Consider the following 13413-nt stretch of genomic DNA (forward strand, 5'->3'; position numbering starts at 1 on the left):
TTGTGTGAATATGTGTGTGTATTTTTAACTAACAAGTCCAAATACAAGGGCTATCTAGGCTATTACAGCTGACATTTGCTGGCTTTAAACAAGATTCCTGAACTAGGGCTGGAAAAAAACTACCAGGTCACACAATCGAACTTGAATGAAAATCAAAGCGCCCCTTCCCACCACAGCACCAGTGTGCTCCTGCTTAACCCCCTCCAACCAAGTGCACCTGGTTTGAAAGGGACTTGGAGGGAGCCAAAAAGGTGGTAACACAGAGATGTAGGGCCAGGAGCAGATAAGAAACACTGGCACAGTTCATTTGAAGAGGTGGAAAATGAGACAACTGGAGACAACTGCACAGACTTTGGGAGGCTCTTGGGGTCCCAGTACCTGGGAGCAACGTCTCCCTACCCTGGCCCCAAGAAGCTGTTCTTGTTCCCTTTCCAGAGCATGTTCCAGCACTTCTGAATCAACTGCTCCTCTCCATAGCTGGGACTGTCCAAGCCTTCTGGCTTCACTCATTCACAGAGATTTTTTTTTTTTTTAATCAAAGAAACTACACAAATGGCAAACAATTGTCTTTACTCCCTGCCTAGTTCGGACAATGAAAAGTTTGTGTGTGCATGATGATCTCAAACAAAATTAATTTAACAGAGCCATCGAAAAGCCTGTACTTGGGAATAAAACAATTCTGTGGCAGGAGGCACCTCCTGCTGGAACGCTCTCAGGCTTAACCCTGTGCTTCCTGCTTCTGCTCACCCTGTCTTACTGTAAGTCCACAACCACAGGAGAGGATGTGCAGAAAGCTTTTTTTCACCTGGAATGCATTTACTTTTAGGTTCCAGTTTAAGTTAAAAATCAGCTCCTTATTTGCCTCCTGTTATGGCAGCATTTACAAGTGAATTCATTTATGAACATTACCAGAGGCAGAGCCTTTTCTTCAGAGAACAGCAAGTGAAATTGGCTGCAGAGCTGCATCTCTGGCAGCAGGGTCTGAATTAGATCTATTTTCACCTCACCTGCCACTAGCAGGCAAGCAGCCTGCAGGGCTCCCAGCCGCCCCCTCTACCCCCCAAGGACTCAGCTGTGCTGGGAGGGCTCTGCCAAGCTCTCCTGGTCAGTCTGAAGATGAGAGGGCTCTGAAGCCTCCTCCCGCCCACATCCCCAGTCCTGAGAGAAGAAAGCTTTCCTGAGGGTAAAGTGACCCTCAGCACAGTGCTTCCAGGGCAGGAACACAGGCCCAGAGCATAGGCCACAGGCCTGCGCGCCATCCCAGGGAGGGGCTTGAAAATCAGGGCTTTAATCCTGGAAGACAGAACCAGCAGAATAAAAATGGGACACATGGACATCTGCCAAGATAATGGAAGAAAAGCGAGATAATTTGCTAAAGGGAAATGAAGCAAACAAAAAATGAGGATTCAAAATGTAACAAGCACAAAGCAAAAAATGTTAAAAGGAAGGCATTTAGATAACATCAAGTTTGAAGAGCGGGCATCTGCATTTAGTCCTTTTCTCTTTCCCGGAAAACAGGGAAAAAACAAGGATGGAAGGAAGGAACCTGGTGACTGACAGGTTGTACCGAGCGCTGTCCTGGGAGCTCAGTTCTATCTTAATTGAACTACAATGGTTCTTACTAGAAACTGCTCGAATTTACCTCAAAGCTGACGTTCAGCGAACTCTGCCATGGTAAAGACTTCCTCTTTCAAGCATGAGTCCAGGAAGGGTTGTTCAACAAGAGCTCCATGCTGGTTACTGAAGGGTGGCCCCTGTTCATTGACCTGACAGCACTCTTCATTTCCAGAAACTCACTTCAAATCCCAATTAGTTTTGGTCGACTGACATTCCAAGACTACCTGTTTTTGGGTTAAAATATAGCTAGACAGCATTTTTTTTTTTTTTTTTTTAAGGACTCACAGGGCTGGGAGCAACCTGAGGCTGACCCTTGCCAGAAAACAGGCAAATCTCCAAAGCAAGTAGTTACTTGTCTTCTCCCTGCTCTCTAAGGTTGGAGGATTAAAAACTTCCACTTCCAAGGATGGAATATTAAACAGGAGTATTTTATCTCTGAATGGTCGAGAAGCTATCTGTTGCATTCAGTGGAGAATTCTGTCACTGGTACCCACTGGTCCGTGATGGGCGGTGGTGGAAAAGCCACAGCTGCCAGAGTCCTGACCTGGGCCTGACCTGACCTGCTCAGCCTGTCCCTGTCATCGTGTGCACTTTACACGGAAGAAACAGAGGCTCAGAGAGGTTCAGGTTGGGTGACTTGCCCAGGGTTACTTAGAAATGGGGAGGGCATTCTTCTAACACTCCAGGCAAGCAAACCATCCATCCTGCCACTGGCACATTTGTGTCCTCAGAGAACCAAAGTGCTTCATTTAAGGCCAATGTTTTGGTTCAGACTGTGAATAAAAATGACAATTCTTGAGTGAGTTTCTCCGACTGTAACTGTTTAACCACACATCATATTCACAGAAATTATTTGTGCACAGCCATCCTGAACAAAGTTTAAATAACTCAGATTGATGTTTTTAGAAGTGGTTTTCTACAACACAGATTTTTATAAAAAGTGAAACCGTTAGTCCAAGTTAAAGAAAAAAAAAAAAAAAAGGAACCTGAATTAGTTCTGTGTCTAATCAAAACAATAGTTATCAGAGTGAAAGCAGAGGGGCTGGGATTATGCTCCCCAGACATTTGGCAGTTCATTTTCTCTCATGCCTGTGACTAAAACCAGACTTGCAAATTAAAAATATGCCTATCATTTTTTTCAAGAAAATTTCAAATAAAAGACTCTGCAACTCTACCCACACAAACACTGCTCTAAGCAACTTGAATGAAGAAATGGAGAGAATCTTGAGATGCAATTATTTTCCCAAATGACAAATGACAAGAGATTTTTTTCCAAATTGGTTTGAGGGGCAGATCAAGAATTTAAAGTTACAGTTTGATAGATAATACCTGGTAGATAATAACTGCCTTGCAGAGTCTTTCTAAAAAGCTACTCATTAAAAAAATTTAATAAGAAATCAAAAATTTGAGGGAAAAATTCATTTCCTCCTAACCACATGTTTAGAATGGGAAAACACATGAAACAGATATTGAAAGGAAAAAGGAAAGAGACGATGACGTACTTTTGAATTAAATTTCCTATTCCAATGACATTTTATCAGGTCTGATATTCTGCTCTTTCCTCTCCCACCACTTTCTTTACCTGTTCACATCACTTTATCTCTTTTGTAAATGGCATCACCAACGACATCTGGTTAAATGTACAGAAAGCATGAGGTCAAAAATCCAGCACTGGGGCCTCCCCGGTGGCGCAGCGGTAGAGCGCTGGGTTGCGAACCTGCCCGCGGCCTCTGCGGCGCCGGTTCAATCCCCGGCTGCTCCCCGGCCACCGGAGGAGGGTCCCACATGGCGCGCAGACCTCTCCTGTCGCCCGCTGCTCCCCTCAGCAGTGTACTTCGGTCCTTCTGCCTGCTCTGCTCCCCACTCTGGCTCTGGTGAATTCTCTCACCCTCCCGCGCTTCTGACTGTACCCAGTGCATGTATAAACAAAACAAACAAACAAGCAAACAAATAAATAAAGAAAAAAAAACATGCCTCTATTAAAAAAAAAAAAAAAATTTAAAAAAAAAAAAAAATCCAGCACTGAATCTTATTTCATGGTTATCCTGGGGAACTACAGGAGCAAAATAATCCAGGCCCATTCTCTGAATCCAGCACATCAACCACTCTGGGGAAGTGAGTATGTGGAATCCCAATGCAGTGGGTCAAATGATAAATTTGACTTATATATGAATTCAGTATAACTTACTGTTTGTTCTCATATCTATTATTGATATGAAGTGATTGTTTTCCTTTGATTAGGTGGCAAAAAGTCATGAAATCTAAACATTCCTTATTTTCTGTACTTCATTCATAGGACAAAGAGACAAATCACCAACTGCTATTCTAAAGGATTTAAAGTCTAAATTTCCTAGTCTGCCAATCACCTTTCAGCTCAATATCTTAGGCTTACATTCACACTGTGTGATACATTATTCAATCATATCTCTAAATCAATGGAAAATAATATTGTTATATTAAATGAAAGATTTTTTATTTTAGCAATTTGCTAATAATTAAAAGCCAAAGTAGGGCCTCCCCTGGTGGCACAGCGGTTGAGTGCTGGGCTGTGAAGCTGCCTGCAGCCTCTGCAGCACCAGTTTGATCCCCGGCTGCCAGCGAGGGTCCCACACGGCGCAACAGACATCTCCTGGAGCGCCCACTGCTCCCCTCAGCAGTGTACTTCTTAGTCAGCCTGCCTGTTCTGTTCTCCGCTCTGGCTCTGGCGAATTCTCTCACCCTCCCGTGCTTCTGACTGTACCCAGTGCTAGTATAAATAAATAAATCAATCTAAAAAAATAAATAAAAATAAAAATAAAAAAGCCAAAGTAAAGAGACTATGCTTTCCTGATAGGGTAAATACTAAAATATAACACACAGACAATAACTTCAAAGTCAAAGGACTTGAATTTAGTAATAGAAAAGGCACAAAAGGATGGGCGTTGGCCCTAGCCATATTCCTTTATTCCTGTCTCATTCATCAGCTAATACAAATTCTGTGTCTGCAGTAATCCTGTCCCTACGAAGCTTCTAGTTTTGGTGGTTACAGACTATTATCTTTGACCTTGATGAAGCCAACAGTACAGCTTTTTAATAACCTGCAACATCTGATAAAAAAGTAAATAGATGTGCAATAGTGTAGGCATTTACCAGGATAAGGAAGACCTATTCCCACACATGTTGCCCTCAAGGCAATGTGATTATTAATCTATTACAGAATCTGACATGGAATTCTTCGAACTTTCAGTATCTTACTAGATTAATATTTTAATCTTTTTAATGTATAGTTTTAAACATTCTGAAATCTTTAGAGTGAGTGACTTATTATGGGGTGAGTTATTTTCTTTACAAATACAGACACACTTTAATGACATACATGGACACAATCCAAAACACAGGGCATGACTTGTAAGGTACAGTGGCCCTGAGGCCCTTCTCTCTGGGGTAGATCTCTGTTTCTAGGCCCCTTCTGCTCCCACTATTCCTGATATACTCCTATGATGACCAGGAAAATAAATTTTATTATTTATTTTATAAAATAAATTTTATTCTTTTTCATGGTCCAATCCGTAATTTCCACCAGTAAAAACAAATCTGGTTTGGGTTTGGCCATGTCTTCTACACTGGGGGAAAAAAATAAGATATTCAAATTTTAAATTTTGGTTAGAAAACCAGGGAAATGAGATAAATTGCAATGCACAGAGATTGTTTGCTAGGGAAGACAACAATGGCCAGAAGCTTTCAAGAGCTTTAATAAAGCATTTTAATGTCTGGGTGTCTCCATGCACTTTTTTTTTTCCTAGTGAGAACAAAGAATATTGGGTTAAATAATAGTCTATCTGTAAGTGATAAGGACAGAATTATTCCAGTCTGAATTTGTGCAAAGTATCAACTATTAAAGAAAACTATATGGATTAATATGGGATTATTTTACAGCTCCCTTTTGAGGGTTACCCTTGTTATGGACTTCAACCCCAGGTAGTGTTTTGGGGGAAAAATCCTTTAGTTTTATCAAGACTGGAGGCCCACATAAATTGCTCACATGTACTTCATCAGAAAGTGTTCTCTTCCCCAGTGATCCAGAAAGACATATGACCTAACTGTTCCATTTTTTGCACAGTACCTATTTTAAGATTCCATTTTTGTTTTTTTCTTTGTCCAAGGACATCATTTGTCATTTACTTAATATATTAGCTTCTGAACTATGTATGAGTCAACAAGCTCAGTTTGATTAAGTGGAGATTTAGGCAGAGTTTACTGGGCACCAGGTCCTGCACAGAGTGAGGGGACAAAGGGGTGCGTATGGTATCAGCTGGCCAAGCACAGTGGGGCAAATGCACAGAACTGGTCACCAGACCCCTACATCACACAACAGGGGAGGCTTTGGTGGTCTGTGTAGCTGAGGGGATGGACATAGCGGGGGTATCTGGGAATCCATGAGTGTGAAGCTGCTGACACAGTGTTAAGAGGAAGAGGAAGAAGTAACAGGAGAGGGGTCTGAAAGGCACACAGGAATCAGTGTTTGTTAGAGTATTAATCACCATGGAAGAAAGTGATCACTTATGTATTAGAGAAATCTGCTGTATGAAAAATCACTTGCAAAGGGCTAACAGGCTCTACCTGGGAACGGTTCTGAGGTGCACGGCTCATGAGAAGGCTTAGCGCAGGCTCAGATCCCCACCTGCTGCATGCTGGCTCGTCCCTGCCTTGTTGTAAGTACTGCCCTCTGTGTGTAGGTCATGGTAACAGGTATGACTGCTGGTGAAGTCTGACTTGTCGTCTAGCCTGGGTTATCATGTTATCCCAGAACTCCTTCCTGGTTCACCCAGTGATGCAGGGTACCCAGACCTAAGGAGGTAGTCCCCTCTTTCATCAGCCTCACCTCCACCCCCTACTGCCAGGCTTCACAGGTTGTCTTACTCACACTGACCCCAGCCTCACTCTATCCTCATGTGGAGGCACCATTTTCTTGGTCTCACTTGGCAGTTGGGGAGACTGTGACACAGAAAGGTCAAGTCACTCCCCTGAAGATGCACAGGGCTGACAGACGAGCCACCTGACAGGAAAAAAGGGTGAGGCAGGCTCAGAGGGGTCCCCTGAACTCTTGAAACACTATGAACTTTGATCCACCTTTCATTGAAGCTTACTAAGCCTGGACCTGACTGGGGACCTTGGGAAACGGACCATCCTCTTTGCAAGGACTGAAGCTCTGACACTGCCACTCACAGGCTTTCTTAGAAGCCAGTTCTTTATCTGGAGTCAACATTTCATTCTAAACCTCATGTCAGCAAATCAATACATGATTATATTTTCACAGCCCAATACTTTAGCATCCTCAGCCTATGCTGTGAAACTTTTAACTTTCCATTAAAAATGCTTACATATCAGCCATAACTTGAGAACACAAATACTGGAAAAGAAAAGTTCAGTAACTCTTGGGAGATGCTGGAAGTGGTTTAAATATACTTAACCCTACAAGACGGAGGCATTTCTTAACATTTAATGCAGCCTGGCCCGGCTGGACTGCAGAGTCAAGAGTTCCACAACCGACTGAGGCCCTTGAGCGCTGTAATTAGCATTGTGGTGTCTTCTTTTAGTCCTTGTCTTCTCTCAACTGATTTTTGAAGCTGTTAGCACTCTCCCTGGCTCCACCTGGACCCTGCTCTGGGAGGGCTGGGCTCCCCAGGCTGCTAAAGTGGCGACTGTGCTGAGGAAGCCCCTGTGCTCCAGGCTGGAAGAGAAGACGCCTTTCTATTTTTAATGGGATCTTAAAATTACTGAGAGTTGAATAAATCAATTCGAAAAGAAATAAAAGGGCATCACTAGGATGATATTTACTGTCTAGAATTCTTTGTAAAGGTCTCACCAACTGAAGCCTAATCATTTGAAAATGCCCTTTGCAAAGCAAACAATTTTATTTTTCCCAGTTTGCTTCTCACCTTCAAGTATATCTAATTTGCTTATATATTTAGAAATGCCACAGAGTTTCCTATCTGACCCTGAAAATAGAACAGCTCCCAGTACCTTCCTCCCATCCATGCCAGCATTCCCCACGGCTTCCTCCGTTGCCAGCTGAGAGGAATACCAGGCCACAGAGCACTGCTCCACATGGGACCTGGGCTCCTCCTTAGAGTCCTGATATGCTCATCTAAAAAACAGATCTCGGGCCTTCCCACAGAAAATGGAACCATTGCTTCATTTTATTAATCAAAAAGCTGATCAGCAAAGAAGCTACCGACTCATTCTGAGTGCAGCACTCAGCTCAGAGCTCGCCTGTTCTCGCACTCCTGGCCACGCGGCGTGTGCCTTTGCTGGAGGCTGGGGTTGAGGGCGAGGGGTGTGATGCAGTAGAGGGGATTTTTAGTTTAGGTGCCTGGGCCCCACTTTAGATTTATTGGAATCAGAGCCTTTAAGTTGTGGGCCTAGGCACAAGTGTTCTTCAAAATTTCTACAGTCCAGATACACAGTCCTAGTTAAGAATTGTTGGAGGACTTAGATTTCTTAATCATGTTTTTGGCCACAAAATGGGAATTAAGTTGAAAAGTAGCCAATCAAATACAAATTAAACATGATATTTGTTCTTAAGTAGTAATTATGATCGACAAACTTACAGTTGATTTCCGGTCACTTAGTGAAAGAGTCAGGGAATAGTCTAGGCATTAATGAGATTTATTCTTAAATGTTTTCAATAATTCCATTTTTGATCTGGGGACCAAGAATTGACCAGATGACGTGGCAGAAGCTCCCTCTGCCTTTGGAACATGGGAATGGCCCAGGGAGTTGAAACTCTTCTTTATTTACCGAGCAGATGGTTAAATGTCAGAGTAAGAAAAATATGAAAAAATTCTATATCCTAGAAATGGCAGTAGTTCAGCAAGTAAATAGAAGATTTAAATCAGTTACTTTGAATTTCTGAAAAGCATAGAGTGGGGAGTGTTTCATACCCGAGACCTCCTGGACATTTTAGAACCTATGGACAGAAAGATGAATCAGGAAATGTGATGAAAATATCTTGGTTTCCAACTTGGCAGCACAACTTTGGGGGCCCATGCAGCAGAATCCACTGTGCACAAAGCCTTGGACCCATGAGAGAGAGGAGAGGGGCAGCTGCCACGGGGTCTTCTGCCCAGATTTTGTCCTGCACCTTTTATCCTCAGATTGTAATTTTAACAAAAAGCAGTGAGACAGATGGAGGGAGGAGCACTCCCTGGACCCTGACCATCAGGTCCAGCACTGCCTCCTGCCCAATTGATGGCACAGTCATTCTAGCTGTACCTGCATGAAGAGTTACCTTCAGTACACGCTGGCACATCCTGGTTGGAGGCATTTGATAAATACACTGAAGCTGACAACTCTGGACATCTCTGTCCCTCCAGGAAATTAATAGCAAAATCAGTTGTTAAGTTGATTTTCTTAGAAAGAGATGTTTGTCAGAGAATCACATTATGACCTCAGAAGAAAAAATTCCCAAAGAGCCTGGAAATCTTTTAGACTTTTTCTCCTTTTTAAATAATGAGATAAAATTTTTGTTAGTATTTCATTTTTTAATGACAATGACTATAAATCTCTCTTACTTTTGAATTGGGATTCTGCTTCACTGTCAGGTAGGTTATACCTAAAGATATGGAAATCCAGGAGTGGAGATGACTTGAGAAGCGACACAGCCACAGCCAACGCAGACACTAATAACCATCTCACACTCCCCCCACCAAAGCCAACACAACAGCTCTGCAGTAGGATGCTTAGGCAAATGTATTCAGTAACGAGAAACATGTTAATAACATGCAACATCAATACAGATCATATGCTTTTAAAGACAAATACAGGGCAATGTGAAATCCTGAGTGCCAGGAAAGCTTTGCTCACTGGACCTGGAGTTAAGGTGTGTTTACACCAGCTGGGTAGCTGCCTGCCACAGTCTATGACACCTCACTAGCAATGTACTAGGGGAAACTTAATTTACAAAAACTCTTGCAAAGACAATGTTGTACATTAAAAACATTTTTGCTTACAAAATTTTTGGATGCTTCATCTCACACACACAACCCCCATAATTTTAGGTTAGCATCTAATGTTTTTCTCACAAACTAAATAGTTGCAAAATATATTTTTCAGCGTACTGCAAATACTGACACATATTTAGGTCATACTTTTGAAGGTGTGCAACAGATCCCAAATATACATGCCAAAGTAATGTGATACCCACCATTGCCCACTTAAAAAATATACTAATATGCTCTTAATAGCAAAAATTTTGTTTTTCCTAATTTGCCTTCTTTGAAACATTTTCTTTCCACTTCTCCCAAAAACTTGCATCCTAATAACATGTATTTTTCACTTGAATGTCTTTATCAATCATTCTTGCATTATGTTGCCGCAATAATAACATGCTCATAAACTGAATTGTTAAAGCTCTTAGAATTTCCTGTGACTAGATGTCTCACGATAAGGATTTAAATTTTCTTCAGATTTAAATGATTGATCATTAAAATTAATATTGGTACAGATATGATAAAAATATATAAGTATACCATACATTCTGATAAATAATTATTGAACATATTTTGGAATCATATCTTATAAGGAGATGGATTCAGTATTGGTGTGCAGGTGGGAAGTTGGGAGACCTTTGTTAAAAGCAATTCTGATCTGACACCTACATTCTGAAAGTTTCTCTGTTACCTAGGAGGCTTTTATCTGGGGATAAGGGGCAGAGAAGGCTCAAGATGGTTTAGAGGTCTGCAAAGTGGGGGGAAGGCTGCAGTGAAAGGAGAGGCGGCCTGGCTACAGACAGCTAGGAGGGACCAGCAGGCCCCTGGCACCCTTCACTAGTTGGGGTTTAGGAAGGAGGGTATGTGTAAGTTGAGGATATGAATGTTGAGGCTTATGACTCAGACCTGTGCCCACTCTCTCCTCGCAAAGCAAAGGCACGCTGCTGTCAGGGGCGTGCACTGCCCACCCTCACTGTTCATTCTACTCTGCTCTCACTTCTTTTTCAGAGAGATGCTGAGTAAACACTATAAAACAGTGAACGGGGTGCCAAGTTACTAGTGTGCAGACTTGCCCTCTGCTCATGGTCTTGCCACGGGTCTACTGAGGAATTTACAAACAAATGCCACTTTGTGTCACAAGGCATCTTGGTTTCCACACTTAATTCATGGCCTCAAATTTCATGTCTACAATGCATAGTAAGTGAAAATAAATTTTACTTAAAAAATTTCATGATGTTTAAAACATTTCTTCTAAAAATAAAAAAGAAATGATTGTAAATAGGAGGAGGAAGAATGTGTGAAGGTTGTGCCCACCGTGTGTGTCTGAAAATGGTATAAGGAAATTGAAGAAATTACTCAAATCAAAGGAGTAAGGGCTTTATCCCCTTATTTATGACATCGATGTTCTATATGCAGAAAAGAGGAATTACACATGGCAAATAGTCTCCCTTCCAAAAAATTCCCACTGTACTTAAAATGTGACACAGGTACATGGTCAGAAAATTCAAAGTGCACATGAAAAGAGAAATCTCTTTTCAAAGGTAATTACACTCAAGGTCTCCAGTGAGTCCTTCCAAGAGAAACAAATGTGCAGATGAGCGTTCCTCCGCTCGTTTCTCTCCCCTTCTCCCCTTCCCTCAACTCACTCTTCTTTCAACATTTGACTCAAAAGATTTTTCTGTATCTTCCTTTTTTCACTTAATAGCCAACACACACACACACACACACACACACACACACACACACACACACCCCCCAGCAGCAGAAACAGACCGTTTTTTAAAAAGTGGATTCATAGATTTTTATCACCTGGATATACTGTAATGCATTTAGCCATAGCCTACTGAGGAATTCCGTTGTCTCCAGGTTTTCAGTAATAAAAGTGCTTTGATCACTTTATTTTGGTGTACTGTGCAGGTGTAACTGTTACCCTCACAAGAACGACTTTGGGTTGGAGGGTAATTTATATTTTGATTCATTTACATTCTAGAAAGGCTAAACCAATTCACATTTTTGCAAAGAGTATACAAAAGTGTCCCCTTCTCACATACCCAAAGAGGACAGCTTATCAACCGGCATTTGCCAATAAAGCTTGATGTTTCACTGTTGCTTGGATTTACATTTCTTTAATTTTAGTGAGGATGGGTATCTCTTTAAATGTTATCTTTTGATTATTGGATTGTCTTTTCTTATAAATTTATAGAAAATTGTTTTGAGTTAAAGATACTAAGTACCTTTCGTGTGTTGCAAATATTTCTCCAGTTTGCCCAATATTTCTTTTGAGCTTCCATATTCTTTTTGTCATATGGAAGTTTTATATTTTCATGTATTTTACTTTTCAATTTTTGTATTTTGTATCCTGATTAGGAAGGTGTTTACACTGTAAGATATATTCAGGCTCTATTACAGACATTTTATGGTTCAAGTTTTTTTTACATTGAAACCTCTTAACCACCTGAATTTCACAGGAGAGGGATTATGTGTGGAAGTAGGTAGAATAAGTGAAATAATCCCTCCAAACAACTCTTTGTCATCAAACTGTAACAAACAATCCATCCCTCTCCACCACTAACATAAAATGTCACTACTACCAGAAAGTCCCTGTTTTATTCGGACCCATTTATGGACTCTGCTCTACTCCACTGATCTGTCCATTTCTCCCCTAATTAAAAATGAATTACTGTAACTAAGAATTCATTTTAATAGCTAGCACAGCCAGAGTCTCACCTTTCCTTGTCCCCCCTTCCTTGCTGTTCTATCCCCTGATGTTTGTTTCAATTGGCAGCGCATTGTCACAAGATTGAATCTCTTGATCCCACTCAAGTTTTAAAAATACTCCTCATGTAGATTATTCATATTGTTTTCCTCAATTACCACCTATAGGTTTCAAATTTTGGTCTCTTCTATAAATGACGAATTTTCTTCAATACTATTTCAAACTGGTTATTATTTCTTGTAAGGAAACAGTTCTCAATACACTTTGTAACCTGCCTCCTCACCAAATTTCTTGTTGTTTCTATTAACTTATCTTGAGGTTTACAGATACAATCCTCAAGCAATGATAAATTTGCCTCTTCCAGGTTTCCTAAACTACTTTTTTATTCCTTCTTCTTGTCTAGGTGCATTGGTTAGCATCTCTACACAATGCTGAGTGCCAGTGGTGAAAATGGGTATCCTGACATTGCCATTAATGCTTAGTGAACTTGTCCTACACCAAGGCAACAGAGGTCATTTTTTTCCCTTTCAATTCCCCAAATGTAAGAGGAAATATTCCTATAAAAGATGCTTTGGACATCTAAAAGATCATGGGGTCAGAGAGGTCCTGGGCCCAGAGATTATCCCTAGTATGAAACCGTCATGTTGGTTTGATCGTTACATTCCTTTGTATCATTGGAGAAAACAAGTTTTGGGTATGTTGGGAATCTCTCTCTCTTGAAGTCATTGGGAAGTGGTTTCCACTTTGATGACCTTTTTTTGCTGCTTCTGCCCACACTTTCTCACATTCTCTCCCACTCTCTGCAAGACAGTATTCAGGATTCTATTTACTCACTTCTCTAGTAATGTTTCCGTGGGAGGCAGACTTAAACTCTGTGGGAAGCTGCCCCACAGTGATTCTTGGAAATCTCTGCCTATTCTTCTGCTGAATGCTAGCCCTATTCTTTATTTAACATAGCTTGAATATTTTTGTTTTGCTTAATTTCATTCTTTAAACCTCTGTGTTGTTCATGTTACTAGTATTTTGGCTTTGTTTTATGCCACCCCAGAGTGCTGTCTTCTATATTTATTTAAACTGGTAGCTTCGAGACTGAGGGAAATACTGAGAGTG

General features: G+C 41.2%; 1 protein-coding gene across 5 annotated transcripts in view; it reads right to left on the reverse strand.

Annotated features, from left to right (window-relative positions):
* Positions 1-13413, reverse strand: part of ANO10 (anoctamin 10) — a 139284-nt gene that overhangs the window by 30772 nt on the left and 95099 nt on the right. The gene's annotated exons all lie outside the window — the stretch shown is intronic.

The sequence above is a fragment of the Talpa occidentalis genome, unplaced genomic scaffold (genome assembly GCF_014898055.3).
Source record: "Talpa occidentalis isolate TD23 unplaced genomic scaffold, MPIMG_talOcc4v2.1 talOcc4.10, whole genome shotgun sequence".
NCBI classification, from domain to species: domain Eukaryota; kingdom Metazoa; phylum Chordata; class Mammalia; order Eulipotyphla; family Talpidae; genus Talpa; species Talpa occidentalis.